The sequence below is a fragment of the Erpetoichthys calabaricus genome, chromosome 16, assembly GCF_900747795.2.
Source record: "Erpetoichthys calabaricus chromosome 16, fErpCal1.3, whole genome shotgun sequence".
Lineage (NCBI taxonomy): Eukaryota > Metazoa > Chordata > Cladistia > Polypteriformes > Polypteridae > Erpetoichthys > Erpetoichthys calabaricus.
The window spans coordinates 2,144,679-2,169,362 of NC_041409.2; the positions used below are offsets into that span (position 1 = coordinate 2,144,679).

At 42.3% G+C, this 24,684-nt stretch overlaps 1 protein-coding gene across 1 annotated transcript in view; it reads right to left on the reverse strand.

Annotated features, from left to right (window-relative positions):
• Positions 1 to 13,134, reverse strand: part of LOC114666349 (alpha-(1,6)-fucosyltransferase-like) — a 362,150-nt gene extending 349,016 nt beyond the window's left edge. The window contains 1 exon segment of the mRNA XM_028821169.2: positions 12,912 to 13,134. The gene's annotated coding sequence lies outside the window, so the exon portion shown is untranslated.
• Positions 13,135 to 24,684: the final 11,550 nt, after the last annotated feature.

Sequence of the window (24,684 nt, forward strand, 5' to 3'; positions counted from 1 at the left end):
AGGTTATAATGGGAACTAAGTTTCTTTGGCTCAGCCCTGTTGGGTTCTGTGGTTGCCGCCAGGGGGTGCTGTGGGGGCTAACAAGCCCTACTTCGTGGGACTCCCACCTTACCCAGAAGGCCTGCGAAAACTCTGGGAGCCAGAGTCGGGAGGAGGTGGACAAAGCTTTTTGGGAGGTAAGGTGAAAGAGGCAGAAAGAGAGAGACAGAAAAAGACAAAGAGTTTCTGTGTGCACCCTCTTGCATTGTGGTTGTGTTGTGGGAAATGCTGGCTGGAAGAGTTTCCCACAAAATAAAAACCTATTCTTTGCTAAGCTCACTCACTATTTCCCATTTAGTTAAAAAGCTGAAATTTGGCAGGATTGCACACTGAGAGCAGTAGGTATCCGTGAAGAAAAGACAGTTCGATATTTCAATATTCAGGGGTAAAAAACAAAAACCAACAACAGAAAACCTAAATAACCTAAAATCTCAAAAGTGCCTTGATAGATTTGGTTGAACTTTGGTGATGTTATAGAAAACGCCATTTCATTTGTCAATATTTTTTTTCTTTATCGATATTTATCATTATTTTGCTACTGTTCTTGCTCTGTATTGTACTGCGAGCATACTTTATGCAAATGAAGGATTCAGTAGAAGTGATGACTGGCCACGCAAATAGCACTGCTAGCCAATCAGGTGGACAGACAAATGAAGACAGGACGGTTGCCCACTAAAGAGTTGTGATCATGTTGTGAAATGGAAAGTGGAAGTTCAGCAAAACTCAAGGAAGCTGCAAAGCTCAATGGCTAGCAAGTGTTTGTTTTTGCTGTTGACTGCTGGCACTCTTAGTTATACACCAGCTCACGTCTTGGTTATCCATTCCACTCCATCGACCGCCAGCCCCCAGTCGTGGTGCTCAAGTTAGTCATTTTTGACTTTTTTAAATGTAAGCATGCTGCACAGCCATTGGCAGGATGCATCTGATAACAGTAAAGGGCCGTCTGTGTGTTTTCTGTTGTCAGCGCTACAAGTAACAGACACAGCTTTTGATTCCGTGTGTGTTTTTGACACATCGCTCATCAGAAGATCACAGTTGAAAAACGAAAAAAAAAAAAAAGATGTCACCTGTTTCCAGTATACTCTCTGTTCTCTTTCTCTATTCTTGTTTCGTTTTTCGATTCATACTGACATTTTATGTTACACTTTCTATGAAATGAGTTAAGAACTTTTCTGGCAGAGCAAACAGCCAAGTCCACTGGTAGGTCAATAACTTTGTATTCCTGAATCGCCACAGGATGAACTTAGGCATCGTGAATTCGTCCAACATCACCAAGACAATGGAGTCTGAAAGCCTGAAATTTTACAGACCTGTCAATACCATCGAAGTGTGACCAGCCCTGACACTGGTGTAGCTTTAAAAAGTGAGCAGAGAGGCACTTGTTTATCTACCTATATGACACTGGGACATCTTTGTCATTGTCATAAAACACAAATGTTGTTATTTATTTTTTTTACATTTTTGCTATATGGTAATTAGAAGCTTCAGTTCTAGCAGTTTAGGAGTTGTGATGTGCTGTGTTGCACACATAAACATGACTGGACACTGAAGATGCATTTTAGTGGCTGCTGTAAATGTAATAAATGTGCTACATTATATATAGATATGGCGGATACATAAAACAAACATTAAATGGGGTCTTTTGAGAAAACACGGACCAGATCTGGGCTGCGGGCCCTGAGTTTGGCACCCCTGGCACAGATTAATTATTTGGTGTGACAAAGGGGCTGCCCTAGGAATAATACCTGGAATTTATTATCCCACTGGTACATATTCAAGGTAAACAAGAGGTCTCCACTGGATCAGGAGTGTGCAGGGAGTCCAACATAGCCATCTAGGAATGAAAACTGCTCCTATCAAGATGCTGGTTCTCTTAATGGCTGATGATATTTCAGTGTGGTACCACTTAATAAAATGTCTGCAATGCTCTTTAGCTGAAATGATAAAGATCAGGAGCTTAAGGTGGTTGTGAGCCACCTAATTCCCAAAAACACAAAGGAAAACAATCAACAAGCATCAATAACTCCCCACCACTATCACACCAAGAGTCAAATATGACACACAGGCACACATCGGGAACTCTGGTCTTGTAAATTGGCATCAAAGTGGAAGTATGGAACAATAGTCCCAGTCGTCTTTCTGAAGCTCAGTGCTTTGGAATGTAAAAGTGTCCACAAAAAGGCACTTTGACCTGTAAGTAGTGCTGGGAGGTATACCGGTTCATACCGAAAACTGTTTTTTATTTTTGTTATGATATGGATTTTTCTTATACCGCAATACCAGTTTAAATAGCCTAAACAACAATCGTAATATGGCACAGCGGGAAACTGTTTAAGGGGGGACTTTTTTCACTGCTACACTGCTAAACACGCATGCAACGGAGTACATGCGTTAGTGGAGGTATTGAGCGATGAAAATGGACAGAGAACATTACGAAGCTGTAGCAGACGATAAAGTTGAATATGATGACACAGAAGAACTTTTGCCGAAAAAAGGAGCCGTGTCTGTTGTCTGGAGATTTTGGTTTTAAAAGGTAGGATGAGGGCCAAACAACTATTTACTGCAAATGCTGTCGAGCTAAAGTTGTTGCCGGAGGCGGTAACACGAGCAATTTGCTCCACCACCTTAGCCGCAAACATGCTTTGGAGTACCATGAATGTATGGAACTAAAATTGGCACCCTCCACGTCCTCAGGTAAAACTGAAAAAGCTAGAGGACACTGTAGGACTGCCTACAACAAAAAAAGCAAGCGGTGGATCGAGATAACCAACGCCATTACAATCCATATAGCTAACGTTTCAGTGGACAGAGATTGTTGACATTAACAGACAGTGTAGTTGGTTTACAAATATTTACTATTTATTCCTTTTCTAAGACGTGTTCAGTGCAATACAACTTTTGACAAGCACCTCTGAATATTTTACTAAGTCTAAATGCCTCTTTGGATGGTTGAAAATATGATGACAAAATTATAGTTTAAGTTGTTTGCAAAATTTGTTCAATAAAATGGTTCTATATTTTGACTGCAACTGTAATGCAATGTGATTCCTTCTCTTCATTAGTGCCACCCCCTTGAAAACATTTTATGGAGCCATGCAAACCTGTATTAGCACTTGTGTGCACATTAAAATGTTTTTTGTACAATGTGCAATGCTCATGACAGTGGAACAGGTTATTCTTAGCCAGTCTACTGTAGTAATTACAGTGGAAAATGTGGTTAACATCCACTCATGCATGGGGAAAAAAATACTGTTGAATACCGTGAAACTGGTATAATTTTGAAAAATACCGTGATATAGAATTTTGGTCATACCGACCAGCCCTACCTGTAAGGTTCTTTTTATATTGGTGGACAAGTTAATGCTGGGAATGCCTGAACTGTTAACTGTGATTTGCATATACGTCCTCAATTACTTACCTATTCCAACATTCCCTCAGCACACATTAGCTCAAATACAAAGCAACACTGGCCGAGGCTAGCTACCTCAACTTCAATACCTCTTGTCTTTCCATAAACCCTTCACCCACCTCACTCCCAAAATACATATTGCATTGATTCCTCCTTCTTCCATCCCTGACAGGGGACTTTTTCGTCCTTGTAAGCCTGTGCTTATACATACTATTCCTTGTAGATCATAGCCCCCATACCGTTACCAAATTCAGATTTTGTTGGCCTATTATCCAAACTCTGCACTGAATTCTGACCCATGCATCTTGTCTCTCCCTCAGTCTCACCATTTTTCAACCCAATTCCTCATCTAAGACCACCTTGTACAATGATCCTCACAAACTGACACCTCTTTAGAAGTCATATTCTTCTGCTTCAAGACCGCAACATACTGATAAGGAGGTGAACTGTGCTCAGCCCTCAGAATCGCATTGTTCCTGACAGCTACAAATCTCATGGCACTCGTCAACCATTAGGTGGTCAAGTACTGAAATTTGTAGAAAATCACAAGCTTGAGTGCTTTACAGGTCACAGCATAATAACTACGATATTTCATCAATAGGATATCATATTACCGATGCCCCTGCTCCTTTCATTTAACTCTTTTTTCATATCAACACATCTGCTATGTTTGTATTTCCCTCCCCATACAAAATGGAAGATCTTTTTTTCTTATCGATCTACCAAGCCCTCTGGGTTAATAGCAAGTAGAGGCAAGACATCAGCCTTAACAACCAGAGCCTTTCCAAGAAAAGACAAATTTCTTCTTTCCACAATCCTCTCGTCTTAATGCTTTGCACCGAATTACTCTTACCAGTACCTTCCTTGAAAAAAATTAAATCCTAAAATTCTGATACATTCCCGATTTATTTGAGTGGAGGAGGGTGACACTCAGGATTGTGGAAACTACAGAGGGATAAAGCTGATGTCACACACAATGAGAATTTGGGAAAGGGTTATAGAGAGAAATCTTACGGAGATACCACCATAGGGGAGGAGCAGTTTGGCTTCATGCCAGAGAAAGGAACAATCGATACAGTCTCTTCATTGAGACAGCTGATAGAGAACCACCGAGAAAAGCAGAAAGCACTGCATATGGTGTGTATTGATTTGGAGAAGGCCTATGATGAGTAACACGTCAAGAAGTCTGGAGGTGAGTGAGAGACAAAGGAGGGCCAGAGAAGCGTATGAGGATATGAATCAGGGAGTGAGGACTCAGGTTAAAAGCAATGCTGGGGTAACAACAAGACAAGATCCCAGTTAGAGGTGGTCTGCACCAGGGATCTTCTTGAAGTCCTTACCTCTTTGATCTGGTTATGGATGTGCTGAATTGTGGTATTAAAGACCAGTCCCCCCGGTGCAGGCTTTGTGCTGATGACACTGTGTTGTGTAGCAACAGAAAAGAGGAAGTTGAAGAATGGAGAAGGGCTTTGGAAGATAAAGGGTTGAAGATAAACAGGAAGAAGACAGGATATCTGAGGTTTAATGACGCTCAGGGTTCAGTCTGTTCAAGTACCTCCTAAAGATGGCTTCAGTGAATAATTACTGCGGTGTTCATGGGATGTTCTAAAATTCAGAAGAATATTATTGTTTAGTTCTGTATGCTAGACATAAATGAGCTCTCTTCACATGAAGCATACATTCAAAACCCAGGGTAAAATATGGGATTAGATGGCAATGTCTCGCATTCACAATCCATGCATTTCAAGGAAATAATTTTCTGAAGACATGATTAATAGCGATAATCAACAAAATACTGTCAAGAATGACATGCAGATAGACATCAGCAAATTGGCTAATATATGCTGTCACACACTTGTGTCTAGGAGACAGTTTCAGGACTAGTCGACTTGTAATTCCACCCCAAACCACAGGCTGGCACTGTCTTATAATGCTTCTGTTCTTAACTCCTGTAGATCTGGAACCAACAAATTGAGGACATACAGTCATATGAAAAAGTTTGAGAACCCCTCTTAATTCTTTGGATTTTTGTTTATCATTGGCTGAGCTTTCAAAGTAGCAACTTCCTTTTAATATACGACATGCCTTATGGAAACAGTAGTATTTCAGCTGTGACATTAAGGTTATTAGATTAACAGAAAATATGCAATATGCATCATAACAAAATTAGAGAGGTGCATAAATTTGGGCACCCCAGCAGAGATATGACATCAATACTTAGTTGAGCCTCCTTTTACAAATCAAACAGCCTCTAGACGCCTCCTTTGATGAGTGTCTGCATTCTGAATGGAGGTATTTTTGACCATTCTTCCATACAAAATCTCTCCAGTTCAGTTAAATTTGATGGCTGCCGAGCATGGACAGCCTGCTTCAAATCATCCCATAGATTTTTGATGATATTCAAGTCAGGGGACTGTGACGGCCATTCCAGAACATTGTACTTCTCCCTCTGCATGAATGCCTTTGTAGATTTCAAACTGTGTTTTGGGTCATTGTCTTGTTGGAATATCCAACCCCTGCATAACTTCAACTTTGTGACTGATGCTTGAACATTATCCTGAACTAGCCACACAGCCCCACAGCATGATGGAACCTCCACCAAATTTGACAGTAGGTAGCAGGTGTTTTTCTTGGAATGCGGTGTTCTTCTTCCAGCCAGTTTTTCATATTTGATTTAATTTCATACCACTAAATAATGCTTCACTAAAAATCTTTGTTCGGAAAACACCCCAGTACTCATATGACTGTATGACATCAAAGTTGTCTCCCGGGCCACCATAAGCAGCACCACCGCCATCTTTCGCTATGCTACTGTTAGACTTGTAAAGACGTTTCTAAATTGTGTTTTTGTTTTGTAATCCAAAATGTTCAGGGCGCTTGCCTGAGGCTGCCCCAACCTTTTCTGTGTGATCTCGCATTTTACAGTGTGCATATTAAAAAAACAAATCAAGCTTTCTTCATGTTAAGTATATCTTCAAGAAGCTGGTGGGATACAGGATCCAATGGGTATGTGGGTTTTACCTTCACAACAAGAGATTTTGTTCAAAATCATTTTTAACGATTCATTAAAACATGTTAACAGAATAAACTTGTGGGTGTCAGTTTGAGCACTGGGATGTCAGACCTTACTTACACTTTAGCACTAATCACTGCACTTCAAAGTGTGTCTTTGGATGGCTCTTTTATGTTTTATTTGTTTTCTATGTGTCTCCTGTGTAAGGACCTAGCAGGTCTCCTCAGCATTACCACTGCCTATACCAGTGAACCACTGAAGTGGAACAAATCTTCATCCCACAATTATAAGGACGGTGCCCACACAACCCACCTTTCATTGATGTCAAAAGCGGAAGGGATAACCTTGCGAATTCTTTCACTGACACTGCCACCAATACACCCCACTGAGATACACAGCAACGTCCAGAAGCTGTCACATCCAAAGGTGATCTTCCATTTCTCTTTCACATTGTCATCTTAGAGGGCCTAGCAATGCCACCGAAACCCAATCCAAAAGACACAATACTGCTAAAACTGGACACTACCAAAAAGCTCTCAGAAAGACAGTGAACAATGGGGTTTGAGGGGGTTCAGGGGGTCACCCAACCCCATATTTCCACATCAATTTCACTTCTGATGGTTTAACTAATTTCTGTTAATCCTATTTAAATGTCCTATCTCAACCCCTGGCAAAAGAAATAGGAATTTGAGAGAACAAATATGAATAGGAGCTAATTTACTAATATGTGTGCTCTGTGATTGAGGGACATCCTGTCTCAAAAAGAGTCCTACACCGTGTGTTTGATCCTGCTGAGGTGGGCATCAGCTCTGCACAACCCAACTGATGGACATAAAACGTGAAAACTGAAGAGTGAGAACCTGAAAAAGCCGGGCAGGCAAAAGGCAGGTCCCTGAACAGGGTCTAAGTTCAGACACCGTTCAAAAACAGACGTGAAGATCGGGAATACAGAAAAGGCAAGCAACGCTCCACAGAGGCTGGAAATTCACATTCACATGAAGCTAGCAAAGAGTTTCAAGAGTAAGATGTGCGACTTGGGTAGCAACTGATGAAGTGTGGCAAGCTAGCAACACAACAGTGGGGGGGCTTTGAATACCTGATACTTGCTTAACTGAACATCCGAGTGCAAAGTGAGAAAGCTGCTACTGTCGCGCTCCTTCCAACTGTCCTCACGCGAGCTCATCAGTGATAAGCACTGCTGCCACCTTGATGCAGCATTCTGGGCACAAATTCTGCATTGGTTTGCTCTCTGTATGGGTGTCCCTTGTCTGGATACAATGGTTGTACACATATAGGTTAAAAGTAGTTGTTTTAACATAGGAGCGAAATGTTGGGTTCAAACCTGTATTTGCTTTCTATCTGTGTGAAGTTTCCAGGTTTTCTTCCTTTCGCATTCTCAATGGCACACAGGTTAGGCAAACTGGTGACTCTGAACTGGCCCGGTGTGTATGAGTGGCAAATGACTCTCATCCAATCCAGGGCTGGCACCCAGTGCTACTGAGATAAGCTCCAGGCCTGCGTGGCCCTGAACTGCACTGAGCAGATATTTGTAATGTTGCGAATGATCTTGAGCTTTGTCTCATTGCTTTAAATTGTATTATTTATATTTAAAGTGCCCTTTAATGAAGTGTCCCATATTAAATGATGACCTCTTCATTCATCCATTGTTTAATTGAGGAACACAAGTAATACAGCTGGAGTCAAAGTAGTGGTCGTCAAGGAGTGCAGGACACTCAATTCAAGCCAAACGCAGTTCCCATAGTGCTGCAGAATCCTCGGAATATGCTGCTCTTCTGTCTAAGGGGGTCTCAATTTGGGGGGCTTCAGTGTGTCAAATATTTAAGGAGCTCTGGTAGGCAATGCTGATAAAGTGTTCTGCTAACCTTTGTTTTACGTAAGCTGTCATGTCCATGTTCATGCACGCATTGCTCATTTGATATTTTTGCTAATTATCTGTAGTATACTGTATGTTCATGTCTGCATTGTATATTTGATATTTTTGGTAACCATTTACTTTCTGTTAAGTTTTTTTTTTATTATTATATACCGTTATACGTGAGCGAGTCATGAGTATTTGCATGACATTATGGAGATAACGACACAGGAGTCAGCACTGGGCGGCACCACCTCTCTCCTTTCGCCTGCAGCCCAGGGGATGAAACCCATTGACATCACTTCCACCATGGCCATGAAGAATTCGCCTCTTCCACCGGTGGGCTTTTTAAGGAATCATTTTGGTGGAGGTCAGCATTCCACAAAAGACATCTCTAGAAGCGTGAACAGAGAGGCACTAAAGGACGCCCAACTTCCACAATAACTGGACTGACACGATGGTCTCCTTTTTCCCCCAATCTTTTGTTTCGATTGAGTACTGGCAGGTCCCAACACTTTATTCTCTCCTTCTTGTCATTTCTCACTACAACACATACAGTGGTGTGAAAAACTATTTGCCCCCTTCCTGATTTCTTATTCTTTTGCATGTTTGTCACACAAAATGTTTCTGATCATCAAACACATTTAACCATTAGTCAAATATAACACAAGTAAACACAAAATGCAGTTTTTAAATGATGGTGTTTATTATTTAGGGAGAAAAAAAATCCAAACCTACATGACCCTGTGTGAAAAAGTAATTGCCCCCTTGTTAAAAAATAACCTAACTGTGGTGTATCACACCTGAGTTCAATATCCGTAGCCACCCCCAGGCCTGATTACTGCCACACCTGTTTCAATCAAGAAATCACTTAAATAGGAGCTGCCTGACACAGAGAAGTAGACCAAAAGCACCTCAAAAGCTAGACATCATGCCAAGATCCAAAGAAATTCAGGAACAAATGAGAACAGAAGTAATTGAGATCTATCAGTCTGGTAAAGGTTATAAAGCCATTTCTAAAGCTTTGGGACTCCAGCGAACCACAGTGAGAGCCATTATCCACAAATGGCAAAAACATGGAACAGTGGTGAACCTTCCCAGGAGTGGCCGGCCGACCAAAATTACCCCAAGAGCGCAGAGACGACTCATCCGAGAGGTCACAAAAGACCCCAGGACAACGTCTAAAGAACTGCAGGCCTCACTTGCCTCAATTAAGGTCAGTGTTCACGACTCCACCATAAGAAAGAGACTGGGCAAAAACGGCCTGCATGCCAGATTTCCAAGACGCAAACCACTGTTAAGCAAAAAGAACATTAGGGCTCGTCTCAATTTTGCTAAGAAACATCTCAATGATTGCCAAGACTTTTGGGAAAATACCTTGTGGACTGATGAGACAAAAGTTGAACTTTTTGGAAGGCAAATGTCCCGTTACATCTGGCGTAAAAGGAACACAGCATTTCAGAAAAAGAACATCATACCAACAGTAAAATATGGTGGTGGTAGTGTGATGGTCTGGGGTTGTTTTGCTGCTTCAGGACCTGGAAGGCTTGCTGTGATAGATGGAACCATGAATTCTACTGTCTACCAAAAAATCCTGAAGGAGAATGTCCGGCCATCTGTTCGTCAACTCAAGCTGAAGCGATCTTGGGTGCTGCAACAGGACAATGACCCAAAACACACCAGCAAATCCACCTCTGAATGGCTGAAGAAAAACAAAATGAAGACTTTGGAGTGGCCTAGTCAAAGTCCTGACCTGAATCCAATTGAGATGCTATGGCATGACCTTAAAAAGGCGGTTCATGATAGAAAACCCTCAAATAAAGCTGAATTACAACAATTTTGCAAAGATGAGTGGGCCAAAATTCCTCCAGAGCACTGTAATAGACTCATTGCAAGTTATCGCAAACGCTTGATTGCAGTTATTGCTGCTAAGGGTGGCCCAAACAGTTATTAGGTTCAGGGGGCAATTACTTTTTCACACAGGGCCATGTAGGTTTGGATTTTTTTTCTCCCTAAATAATAAAAACCACCATTTACAAACTGCATTTTGTGTTTACTTGTGTTATATTTGACTAATGGTTAAATGTGTTTGATGATCAGAAACATTTTGTGGGACAAACATGCAAAAGAATAAGAAATCAAGAAGGGGGCAAATAGTTTTTCACACCACTGTATATACTGTACATATATGTTTTCTTTACTAATTATATACTATTCTGTACATTTTTCGCACTGACATTGTGTGGCTCCTGTCTTTCAGTTGCTTTGCTTATTCCCCTGTTTTATGAAATGGATGGGCTTTCAACATGAACTAATGAGAAGTCAAGCAAAATGACACCTTTTATTGGCGAACCAAAAAGATTACAATATGCAAGCTTTTGAGGCAACACAGACCCTTTCTTCAGGTAAGATGAGCTGCCTCAATAGTTTGCACATTATAATGTGTTCAGTTAGCCAATAAAAGATGTCATTTTGCTTGACTTCTCAATGCATCCATAATGGCTAACACAGTACAACACCCTACTACTACTACCCACATGAACTAACTAACAGTGTGTCCATTGATGAGTAGCTTTTATGTATTTATTTCTTTCTTGTAGTGGTTTTGGACTTCAAACTCTGAGGTTGTGGGTCCAGATCCTACTACTGACACCAATGTGTGAGCCTGAGCAAGTCACTTCACCTGCCTGTGCTCCAAAATGCCAAAGCAAAAAAAAAATGAAACCAATTGCACTTCACATGTTGTAAGTCGCCTTGGATAAAGGCTTCAGCCATATAATGAAAATGCTAACTGTGACTCTTGACCAGCCAGACGAGGAGATCCTGGCAGGTAACAGCCGAAAAATAAAAACAGCAACCAGCTGCCAATCCCATTCTGCTCAACAAACAGGATGATAATGGAAAGCAATTTTATGTCATTTCTATCTGATGGAAAGCAGTAATGTGATCAGACAAATAGCCTTTGATGCTTTGTACAAAATGTGAAAAACAGAGGACCCGAGTTAAGTGCATGCAGGAAGGGGCAAGAGATACTTTGTTGTCTTTCATGTATGATTATTACTGACAGTACTCATATTGACTAAATCCTGATAAAAAGCTTTTCTTTTAGTTATGTAAGCAACTGCCCAGACCCCAAGGATGGACTGGAGTCCAGGAGTGTTTCTTGCTTTGCACCCATTGCTGCAGCCTCCGTGCCCATTAAATGTATGTCACTTTTCAGACAGTGTATTTTAAAGATTCAGCCCTTCTAAGTATTCAAACATTTCCACACACTTAATTTATATAGCAACTTTTATTAACTTGCACCATCCCCCGAATCATACAGCATCTAAAAGTCCATACGCTACATTTCTTAGACAGTCCGTCTTTATTAAACGTGAAATCACTACGCTATAAAAAGTGACACCACGCCACAGCTACCCAAATATCATTTATCGTTTTCTTTAAATATAACACATGCCTAATCCCAGCGTGCTCTATTTTGGTGGTCAGTAATGGCTGGTAACGTTGGTCTTCTCTCTTGTCAACAGTTAAGCACATAAACGGTGAGCCCGGAAAACGTCACATTTACCATTTAAAAAAAAAAGGTTCAGATGCATGGATAACAGGATCTTGTCAGGCCCTCATTAAATGGTCACATACAACTGCCAACTTGTGCTAAACTCCAAGGCGCTCTGTGGCACTGCCTGGTGGCCCTGGCCTGGCTCTTGTTTTAGCTCCCTCTAGCAGAGCATCACCGTGATGAAGCGGGGTTCAGCTATAAACTCTAGCGGAGCGTCAGCACCAGCAGCTTGCAACGCTACTCAAGTCTCCAAGAAGAGCTCCTCGGGCTTCTGCGATTACGAGATCGCGACTTCCACTGAGCGCCTAGACAGCCTCGGTCTCTCCCCCTCTCTGTCTCTCTCTAGGGACTGTGGTGAGACGCGGGCACTGAAGCGTGGCATCGGATCGGCACTGACTCGTGCCACAGGGTGCGACGGGGGTGCGTTAAACAGCTGGTTGATGACAAGACAAGAGACAAAAAATAAATTAATTAATTAATTAATAAATATATAAAACCCCTTCAAGAGGCTCATCTCTCCGTGCCAGGGGCACGCATTACCCTGCGTAGCCCGGACCGGTCAACCGCAGTGATCAATGGACTTGGTGAACGGAACCCGGCGAGCGGGAGGTGACAAGCGCGGCCCCCCCGTTAACGTGCATCTGCGCACCTGCCGCCGACTCTCTCCGCAGCCCCCCGGCTCGCCTCGCACAACGCTCGCTCTCTGCTGTTACCTAAAGACGGCTTCTCCCGCTTCAATCCCACTCAAGATGCAAAGGCGGCCGAAGCTTTCAAAACACACACATTCACACTCGCAAGTACCGATCGGCGGCTAGCAACCACGAGGAGGGGTGAATCTAACGGGATTCAAGCTCCCGAGCGCAACGGCTGCCTTGTCCGCTATCCGCCACTGTCAGCATCCTGGCGACAGCAACAGGCCGGGGGATGCGAGCCCAAGAGAAGCCTCGGAGCTAGGCGCTGGCAGATCATGAAGAAAGCGGAACACGCCGGCCATTCGATCCCCGTGCCAACTTACCGAGCCACGGCGCTTATCTCCACTGCTCGTCCCGGGTAGCGGCGTCGCGGGTTTATTCTGGAGGAGAGATGTGGGAGGCTGAGAGGCGGAAACAGGAACTGGAGAGGCTGCTGCCTGAGAGGAGCGCTGCTGCGTGCTACAGTACAGAGCGGTGCGCTATGCCTTCAAAGCGCAGCGCCCGACTAGCAGGGGGCTCGCAGTGCACACCCTAGTGTCAGCCAGCTGAACTGCAGGAACGCAGGCGGCAAGCGGGCACGCGCGCTTTCCTCGCAGTTCACCGCACCGCTCATCACATTCGCTCATCACAATCGAGCGCATCGTCAGCTTTATGTCCAGGAGACAAAGCATGTATTATCCTATACTGTATCTTCGCGTGTCTACCACAGAAAGGGACGCACAACGACTTGTAAAGCTTGAGAATTTGAACGCTTTCTCGCGGGTACTCAGAATCCAAATGAAATACACTGGCATACAGCAACGTCGCGCGCACCTTTCCCCAACTCCTTCACACCCCAGTGACACACAGCTAATTCACTGGACTACACATTTTCTTTCACGCACACGACACACTGATATTAACTGTTGACTCCCACGCTCATCTTTTAATAACTAGACCGCTTTTACTTTTTGACATTGTCAGAGTGTAAACAAGGGGACCCTAGTGATCGTGCGATCGCGAAACAATTCAATATACTGAAAGGGGACACAACAATGAGTGCTGGCCACAAACATTACAATCGCCACTCGCTTTACTGATTTGCATACTTCGTCGCTATTGGCCTTCTGGAACGGATAATGTTCCGCAAGAACACGCCCATCTCGAACAACTTTCTGGCCGAAGATGTTAAGGGTCTGCTTGTTTCATGCCAGTTATGGGCTTCCAAGCCGCACAGAGCGATGGCGGTTTATTAGTTCATATGATGGAAGATTTCATTCTGGCATTAATGAAAATCCCAACAACAGTTAATCCGCGACACCCCTCATTCAAGGACTTCCGATGAACGCTGCCAACTCGAGGGGTCTCTCCAGGTGTGGGGAATTGTGGGAGTTCAGTTCACCTCGGGTCGCTCTCCTAAACTGACAGAGCCTGCACAGCGTGCAAATCGTTCCATTGGGACTCATCGGGCTGCGTTTTCTATCATCAGCTCCAAAAATCTAAACGTTGTTTTCTTTTCAGGTTGTCATAAACGCCTGCTGTTTCCGGGATACGTTTAGCACTTTTTTTACAAGACCGTTCCTACTGACCATTCCTGCCTCTCCCAGAACTTAACTTCATAAAGATTTAAAGTAAGAAACATAACTGCAGTACTGATTTGCTGTACATAACCTTAGACCGCGTATCATTTTTAAACCGTTTAATTAAATTTGGTACCCCAGAGAGCACGATCCTTCACAGGTGGGCTGACCATTTATTGTAACAATCGAGGGGACTTGGCAAGTGTTACTGCGCACGCGCAAGTCGCTACACGTCATACTGTCTTGTAGTTTGTAAGGAAACATTTCTGCAGCCGGCAGCTTCCACCCTAGAGCTTCAAATAGGAGGTGTTGAGTCCAACAGACGGTCCAGGAAGGTGGAGTTGACTAAAATGGTCGCCAACAAAGTCTAGCTGCAGACCCCCAGAGCTCTGCCCAGTTACATTAGCCATCTAAACAAAAGTGTACGTGTCTGTTTATCAGTTGTCACACATGTGCGTAACAGGATCAACCTCCAGGCTTATCTGAGGCAAGCCATACCAACCTGGGGTGAGTGGGGGCACTGTCACTAACGGTATCGTCTCATGTCTTATCTACAGCAGCAATAAGCCTCCTGATGTGGGCAATTGACCCCACCCTTTATGGTCGGATTACTATAAAAGACCGGATTCCCCAGAGAAAGACATGTCAAGCTGGACGCCAACTGCAACCAGAACAGAGCTCCAGGAAAAGACCCACTGTGTCGAGCTGTTAATCCTTGAGAGTCATGAAGACCACTGCTTACTATTCTTCTTTTGTTAGCCTTTGCAATATCAATGACACCTGTTTTCTTTAATAATATTTAAGTTGAAATTAAACAGGGTGACCAGGCTGGCATCCCAATACTTCCTTTAAGTCATTGAATGTCCTTCCACACTCTGTGTTTGACCGGTTGCTATGTCTGTGTCATTCCAACAAATGGTGCATCACAAACATTTGTAGTAATAAAGTGCATTGCTACAAATGTTTTTGTTGTACCAGCTGTGGAAATGACAGAGACGTAGCAGCAAGATGGGCACAAAGACAGACACACGGGCACTTATCCTGTCATTCAGGTGGATGTTTGTGATGCAGAATTTGCTGGAATGACAAATACAACACATTACAAAATACATACCAATAGATGGTGCACCGCAAATGTTAACCCTGACATCTACGCCGATCACTTAGATTTCAACCCATCTCAGACGGGGAATACAGTCAGAGGGTAAGGTTAGGGATGTGGAAGGGTTATTCTGAAGCATATCTCTCTGATGTCTCATGTTTTATGGACCATAACAGAATGGAAAATAATAAAGAAAAAAAAGAAGTCGAGATTGTGAATGAACACGTTGAACCTGTTAACCCTTCGTAACGAACCAGCTCCAACAAGCTGTTACAAAAAGCTAAGCTGCAAAGTTGACACTCAGGCAGTTAATTAGACCTGGCCATCAATGTTCTGTTATGTAAGGTGACATGATGCCACAACTAAAAGGCACATGATGTGACATTGACTTTAACTGCCTCCTACCAGCTGCCAATCGGCATGCAAGTAGTGCTATCAGTAACTACTAACAACCATCTCAGATGTGATGCCGATGATGTCACGTTGGGGGAGGTTGGGGTCTAGACACCAGGACCCCCACATCCTAGTAATGTGCTACTGAAAATGATACCGTTAGTGCATAAATCAAAGAATAAAATAGTAATTATTATTCACAAATCTCTAGTGACAATAACTTATAAAAATAACCATACAGGGGGTGTTCTCTGATGCCCAAAACCTTCCAAAATGTCATAATGACATTGAACAGAATTTATTAGTAGCAAGAAAAGCAATTTTTTTGTCAGAGTCATAACAGGCACAAACTACAAGCCAAGCTTGGACAGGGCGAGGGTCCATTGCAGATTAGTTGTATGTATTGGGTATTAATACTGTAACGTGTGCTGCATTCTTATTTGCTGGTTAAGCCTTTAATGTTGTGTTGTTAATGTTGTGCTACAGTTGGTTCCTACTGTCACAGCCCAGAAACCGGCTTGAACAGGTTTAATAATGGATGAATGCAGTGAATTCAGGACATCTTCAGACCCTTCATTGTCTGCACACTTTATTGTATTGTAGATTTAATTTTAAATGGATACATTTGCCATTTTGCCCATCAATCTGCACTCACTTACCCGGAAAGACAACGTGACAAGATGTTATCAGAAAGGTGTACAAATCTATTAAAATCAGAAACCAAAATCTCTCATTCACAGAGATTTTGAGATTCATTTCTGTGGCACTCCAGATTGTAGTCAGATGCATCCAGTTTGCTTTAACTCCCCTTGAGTTGTATCAAGAACTTGACTGAAGCCCAGCTGTGGTGCACTGAGCTAACTGGACTTCATTCTGAAAGGTACACGTGTGCCCATGTATAGAAGATCCACAATCCATACTTCATGTCAGGACAAAAAACAGGGCTTGAAGTCCAAGAAACTCTCTGAAGACCTCCACAATCATAATATGGGGAGTCGTTGATGAGGGCATCGGGATCAAGCCATTACTAAAGCTTTGAATGTTCCCAGGAGCACAGTGGCCCCAAACATTATGAGATGGAAGAAGTTTGGAACCACCAGGACTGTTACTAGAGTTGGCTGTCTGGCCAAACTGAGCGACTGGAGAAAAAGGGCCTTATAGCTAGGGAGGTGTCCAAGAACCCAAAGGTCACTCTGAAGGATCTTCCTTTGCTGAGATGGGATAACATGGTGGGAGGATGGCCACCTCAGCAGCACTCCATCCATCAGGCTTTGTGGTAGAGTGGCTAACTCCTACTTGGAGTTTGCCAGACACCATTTAAAGGATGACGAGAGCCTGAAGGAAAAGGTTCTCTGGACCAGGGAGACAAAAGTTTAAACTCTTTGGGCAGAACTACAAGCACTATGTCTGGCAAAGACCAGTCACTGTTCATCACCTGCCTAATAAAATCCCTACAAGGAAACATGGTGGTGGCAGCATCACACTATGGGGGGACAGGGACAGGGAGACTGGTCACAATTGAGGAAAGGATGAATACAGATAGATATGGAGACGTCCTTGAAGAAAACCCACTCCAGACAGCAAGACACCTGAGACTAGAGCGACGGCTCACCTTCAGAATGACAACGACCTGAAGCACACCATCAAGAGAGCGCTGGAGTAGCTTGGGGGTGAGTGTGTGATTGTCCTTGAATGGCCCTGGCAAAACCCAGACATTAAACCTGGGGAGAGACCTGAAGAAAGCCATTTACAGACACTTCCCTTCCAATCTAACAAAATTTGAGAGCATCTGCCAGGAAAATTGGGATAAACTGCCCAAATCCAGGTGTGCAATACTTATAGAGACTTCTGCTAGATGACTCCATGCTGCAACTGCTGTCAAAGGGGCTTTTACAAAGTACTGAATAAAGGGTCTGAACTGTCCGTGGAATGAGAGATTTCAGTTCTTGATTTTTAATAAATTTTCCAATCTTCCTGAAAACATATGTGTTCACTTTATCATTAAGGGACAGTTAGTGCAGCGGAGTCTCAAATAACAACACTGCATATTCCACAGCTCTGGTGTTGTTATATTTCAGTCAGAGTTGCTCTCCTGGCAGGGGTTCAAACCTTTGTTTTATGTCTTCTTTGTTTTATTTTTTATTCTTTTGTTTGGATTAATTTTATGTATATTTGCATTTTTCTTTGTATTTGATTGTGTGTATGTGTCAATGCATTAGTGTGGATTAAAGGCCAGAAGTCCACATGACCATCATCATCAAGTTCTTCCATGAGAACCCTGAATACAATGAGGACTGATCATTTATCTTAGGTAGAATGCCTAGAAGGGGCTGGGTGGTCTCGGGAACCCCTGCAGATTTTATTTTTTTCTCCAGCAGTCTGGAGTTTTTTTGTTGGTTTTTGCTCTCCTCCCTGGCCATCAGGCCTTACTTTAATTCTATGTTAATTAGTGTTCCCTTATTTTAATTCTTATTTATTTTGTCTTTTTTTCCCTTTCTTCATCATGTCAAGCACTTTGAGCTACGTTATTTGTATGAAAATGTGCTATACAAATAAATGTTGTTGTTGTTGTTGTTTGTTATGTGTTTTGTGGATAGTGCCCCAAGTGGCAGAACCACCTGGCCATCTCCGCTAGAGACTGCCCTGAGCCCTATAAAGACAAGGGTTTCCCACACTTTTTGATGTTTCATTCTTGAATGAGCTATGGAGTTGGTGTGTTCTTGTGCATTGTGTGATTTCCTGGATTTTTGAACCTGAGCTTTGTATTTCGACTGTTGTTTGGATTTGTGATTTGAACTTTGCTTCCCTTGGATTGCCTTGCCTTTTCAGGCAATTCCTGTTTGCCATTTCTGCTCCATGGAATTTTTTATGTTAAAGAGCATTTTTGTGTAGAATAAATCTTTTTATTTTATGTAGATTCAATGTGGCCCCCTGTGTTATTAGTCAGGGCTTTTTTTTGGGTAGGATTTCCCCCTCTAGTGGGTATTTTTGGAACTGTGTATTTTTGGGACTTAATATGCTTGGAAACGTTTGACTGGCATAACAGGTATAAAATGAGTCCTGCTTTATGGAGAGGCTCCAGCTGCCTGCACACTGAATTGGGCAGATTCTTTAAATCCATGGATGTATGGACAGAGAGGTGTTGACTTTGGTTTGAATATTTTGTAATATGTCATCACCAACACATTAGGTACAGTGGACCCTTGACTTACGAACTCAATTCGTCCATGAGGGCTGGTTGTAACTCAAGTTGGTTGTAAGTCAAGACTATTTTTCCCATAAGAAATAATGGAAATACCCATAATGCATTCCAAACCTCCCACAGCAACACTTACTTAGCCTTTTCATAATAAAAAAGGGTTGTATAATGTGCATAATTTACCAAAACACAATTTTTCTAATGTACTAACCAAAAAGTTATAAAAAGTGCCTAGCCTACCAGAAACAACAATTTCATACTGTACTCACCATTTAATTTGACATCTTTGGGCTGCAGGAAGGGAGGAGGAGGAGAATGAAATGGAAGGTGGTTATTGGTTGGAATGGAGCCTCCTTATACAAATCTTTTCTTTGTAAAATTGTCAAGATGGTGGATTTCGACATGCTGTACATATTAGTGAGATCGGTCACACAAACACCACTCTCATATTTCCGCACAATTTCCTTCTTCGTTTCGATTGTGGTCGCTTTCTTTATCTTCGTTACCTTCTCTTCCTTCCTTAGCAATTATCGAAAAAAATTATATAAATCACTGCACTGACCAAAATTACGTCCACAAACACATGTATCTGGGCTCCGACTGACGCTTACAAACGCTCTCGGCTGTTTGTTTACAATCGCACAAGCGGATGCACATGACCGCATTCGGGTCGTAACGCAAGATGTTGGTCGTAAATCAAAACAAAAATTTTGGTCGTAAATCAAGTTGTTCGCATGTCAGGCCGGTCGTATATCATGGGTCAACTGTATTGGGAACAACAGCAGGTAACTTGGGTAGTTTACAAGAAGTCCAGCAACCTTGAACATCTGAGCGTGACAAGTTTAACCAATGAAGGGAGAACATTTAGTCTCTAAGCTTCATGCTTCACTGCAAAACACTCGGCCACCCCATCCCTCAAAAGATGGAATCTCTCCAGCCTACACAAGTACATCATCTAGGAGATGAAGAGAATATGCCTGACCTGATTGTACTGTTTTAGGGCTAAATTTTCCAAACCAACAGATGGCCTTGTGGTGGGTCAGAGTGGTGGGCTTCCAGAGGGTTTAGTTTGATCTCTGGAGACTGTAAATCCTAAACATGACTAGCTTGTTCAAACCCGGTACACCATGTCCTCAGCAGGCCCGGTCTTAGGTATTATGGGACCCTAGGCGAAAGGGGGGTCCAGGGGCCCCCTGAGGGGGGAGGAGCCCCCCCTGGAAGCTCTGCGAAATGCGTGAAAATTAGACCAAGGAGACGTTTTCTTCTAACGTTACGAGGTCATCACCCTGCGTCCCCAGTTTGAACTGTTTCCACTGGGCACCACGTGGCGGTATGTAGCTAAGCCCAGCTTAGTTTTTTTGTCCTTTTTTATTTTTTGGGATATTTGAAACTTTTGGAATGCATTGCAAGGGGAGGGGCGGGCCGGGGGCCTGGCCGCCGTCGATCCGGGGCCACCCGGACGCCGGGGCCCTAGGCGGTCGCCTACTTCGCCTATGCCTAAGGCCGGGCCTGTCCTCAGTCTGATCCTGGGTCATGCAGGACTAGTCATGACCCGGTGTGGAGGGATACACTACTGTACACCCAGACCAGTGAGGGGGGCCGGAATTATCATCCTCTGCAGTGGGCATAAGAATTCAGTTTCTGCCACAGGTCAACGTGCTTTAAGAGTCTCCCAGCGTCTCCCTTAATTGATGAATGCAGTCAGTCTTGGAGCTGGTGGAGATTTTCCGTTTCTGACTGCCAAAAGGGAGTAGGATTGAGAGGCCGGCTAATAACTTGCTTTTTGCAGTGTTCAACTGAAATCCGCTTTTGACATTATGACCCACAATCTATCATTTCTACTTTCAGTGTAAGATTTAAAACCTTTTTTTTGATTCATTATTACAAAAAACGTTACCTTTTCAAGCACTCCACAACAATTCTCAGCTGAGAGACAACATTCTAATAATAACACCTGCAATAAACCTCCAGTCAAATAAGACAAATCCCAGAAGACCTTCAGCCCTAAAGGTTGCATACATCTCTTCTGGGATCTGTAGGCTCGTCAATGGCTACCCACTTTGTGCTCAAAGAACTGACTTTTGTGTTCTTAGTGTGGTTTAGTGAAAATGTATAGCAGCCATTTTAGAGAGGAACTTTATGCTAGTATAGGAGTGGGAGATGCACTACGATATCATGCGCCATAAACAGAAGATGTTTTTTTCCAGCATCATTAAAGGTGATTAAAAACTACATGTCCTGCACTAGGAAAGAATAAGCATTCTGGCAAACCCCATTCTTAGTGAAACCAACAGCTCATTACTGAGTGGTAGAGTTCCTGATGCACTAAAAGTGTCAGTTATCAGACCCACATACACTTAATAATTATAGAGCCATTTCAAATTGACCCTTTCTCTCGAAAATACTTGAAAAAGTAGTTATCACATAGCTTCAGTCTCACCTTATGTAGCACAACTTATTTGAGAAATTCCAGTCTGGCTTTCACACTGGTCACAGTACAGAAACAGCACTAACTTGTGTTGTAAATAACATTCTGATATCCTCTGATGAAGGAAATTCCGTTTGACACCACTGACTATTCTGTTTTACTACAGAGGCTGGATTATGACATAGGGCTCACAGGCAATGTTCTTGTCTGGTTTAGTTCATCAAATCAATTCCAAAACATACAGAAATATGCTGTCAGGACTCCAACATTATACTCAGAAGTTAAATATGGTGTCCCGCAGGGTTCAGTAGTCAGGGTTTTCCCTTTATATGCTTCTATTGACAACTGCTATTAAAAATTACAATGTTAAATTTCACTTGTACACAGATGACACCCAGTTATACCTTTCTTTTAGAACAAATGACGTTTCTTTGACGCTGTCCTTAATTCATTGTGTCAGTGAGTTAAAGGAGTGAATAGGTGAGAACTATTTGTCTCTGTATTATAAAAAAAAAATCCTGGGAGAGAAAGATGGGAGACAAGACGTGATCTTCACGTTAAGATCACGGAAGACACTTAAAAGACCTGCAAGACGAAAGAGAATGGCCACGGAGTGTCTCGCGGGGACTTTAAACATGAGACTTTGTGCCAAGAGATTGACCCAGGACTGTCTCGTGATGACGAAGAACATGAGATTCTTGCAAGACACGCCCTACTTACAACCAATATCAAATAAGACAACGGGCAGCAAACCATTTAGTCGTCTAAAGGATTTGAGCACACACAGATCAAGGGTCTCAGCGCATATAAAGCGTATAAGGACATTACGTTATAAATGAAACGTCGACGACTAAGCGAAGAAGAAAGCAGCGCAAGGAAAAGAGACTCAAAAGCGTTGGAGAGAAAAAAGAGCAAAAAAAAAAGAATAATCTAGGTGCAAATTCAGAAAATAAGGAAAGTAATTATCAGCCCATAACAAGTGGAATTGAAACAAAGCACGTCCAATCAGGCTCAGAATTAAAAGACAAAGAGTAAAAGACAAAGTAGAACTTCATAAAGACGTTCACAAATGTTGGCGCTATACACATGCAGAGCAGATTATGAAAGCAGTGGAATTCAAAAGTCTCCAAAAAAAATGTGGAGAAAGTTAAAGAATATGAAAGTAGGAAAATTAGAAAATATAAAAAAAAGAAAGTAAAGATCGCAGTAGGGCAAACAAATGGAAATTATTACTCGAAAAAGGGAAAATAATCACCACGGACCAGGTGTCATTGAAAAAACGCAGGATAAAGCGAGGTCAGAAATAAAAGACAAAGAGTAGAAAACAAAGTAAAACGTCATAAAGAGGTTACAAAACAAAAGGGTCAAACACATGCAGAGCAGGTTAGAGATAATGAAAACTGGAATTCAAAAGACTCAAAAAAAAAATGTAGGAGCGAAACACATGCTGAGCAAGATACAGAATATGAAAACAGAAAAAAACGATAGTGTCAAAACAAAGACAGTAAACATCACATTAGTGCAAAAAAAGAGAAATTATTACTCAGAGAAATAACGAAAAGGCAAATAGAGATCGAATATATGGACATAGGTGATATGTCAGAAATATATAAATATTGTAATGCTTTGAAGTTTAAGTCAGAGAATTTCAAATTCGTGTTTTACCTCACATGCATTTATTGGTTACTTTGCAAAAAAAATTCTTAACTGCTGATGATGTCGATTGCGTTGTCTGTGCTGAAATTCCAAACAGAGAAACCTATCCTGAATTATGGTACAAAATCATTAAACACATGTCTCACTGACCTCATTTAAAAGATTCAGCATATTGGGACTCCAAAGATTCCAAATATTGTTTTTACAGAAGTTCTGAAATAAAAGTGAAACTAATGAAATAGCAACAATTCAAAGAAAAAAAAATGTTAAAAGTGTGTATCCGGAAAACCAAACACGGGGGATGGCGAGCGAAGCGAGCAGGGGGCGAAGCCCCCTAGTCTTTAAAATATAAGAAAAACAAAAAATGTTAATTATTGGGGGAATAACGAGACCACAAGAACACTGGCACTGTTTACCATTCTTGTATAAAAGAAGCAGCCCCACTTCAGTATGGGGAGCCAGAGTCGGGTGGAAGTGGACGAAGTTTGCCTGGCAAGCAGGGAAAGGAGACTGAAGAGGGCACTGTGTTTGGTTTGTACCCATTTGAAACTTTTGTATAAGGTATTTATAAGATTAAACATTTTATTTATATTGGGACTTGTGTCCATGCAATTGTATCTGGAGTTTGGGGTACTGCAACACCTCCTGGTGGTCACAGATCCCATTTTGTTACTTTGACATTATGAAGCTAGACTGTTGTTATGGGCAGGGGTCATGGGGAGGTTAAAAAGGTGATTTTGTTTTTGTCCCTTTTCTATCAGAGTTTGTAGATAAATCCCCAAATAGTATTTAGCATTCACTAAACTCCTGGTATCCTTTTTGTTAATGACTTTGGCTTGTACCTTTTGACTTTGATTTGCTTAATGGTTTTGGTTCTTCTGATTTTCCCGGTTATGATCCTAGCATGCATGTTGACTGTCTTATTTCTTGGTCTTCTACTTACAAACAGTCTCAGTTTCTTCCAAGGCAGTACACACATGAGCTAGGACTGTCTGGCTATGAGCCTGACATGAGGTATAGCAACATGTCTTCTTGGTACTCCAACTGACTGGGGTATTTTGGATTGAGGTAGGGCTGACTGACCTGTTACCACAATAGCTGGCGCAGAGTTCAGGACAGGCGTAGTGGACCAGTCTACATACCTTAGCTGCAAGGTGACCCATCATTGCCTGTACCTTCTTCCAGGCTGTCTAAGAAGCAAGTGTCAAAGCAAGAAGCCCATTGTGCCTCAGGTTTTGCTACCAATATGGAAGGCTTCAGTTCATCTTGGTCACTAAACCTGGCTCCATCGTCAGAGTACAATAAAGAAATGTCTAGGCCATATTTGACTTTAGTTCATCTTGTTCTAACACAGCATTATCAAGAAAGAGGAATTAGGGTTACTTCTAGATATTAAAACTGCTAAATGCAACAGAAGGTTGCATTTCTACTATAAGTTGACCACAATCCATGTCTCTTCAACGGACACGTGTGGTGTGATGCTTCATGCTACCATACATCTTGTGGGGAAGTAACCTCCTTCTCAGAAATGAAGGACACCATATCACACTTCAAAAACTGTTGAGCCTCAACTTCCAATAGTAAGTGTCATCTCAGGGCATCTCCAAAGGGGTAGATTCTCCCTTGAACCAGAGCTGAACAAGCTGCTCAAGACTGTTGGCCTCTTTACTGGTTTACCTCATCCAAACTTCTGTGGAATCATCATAGCGCATGAATTACAATCTACTGTGCACATGTCCCATTAGTGGCCCTAAAAGGA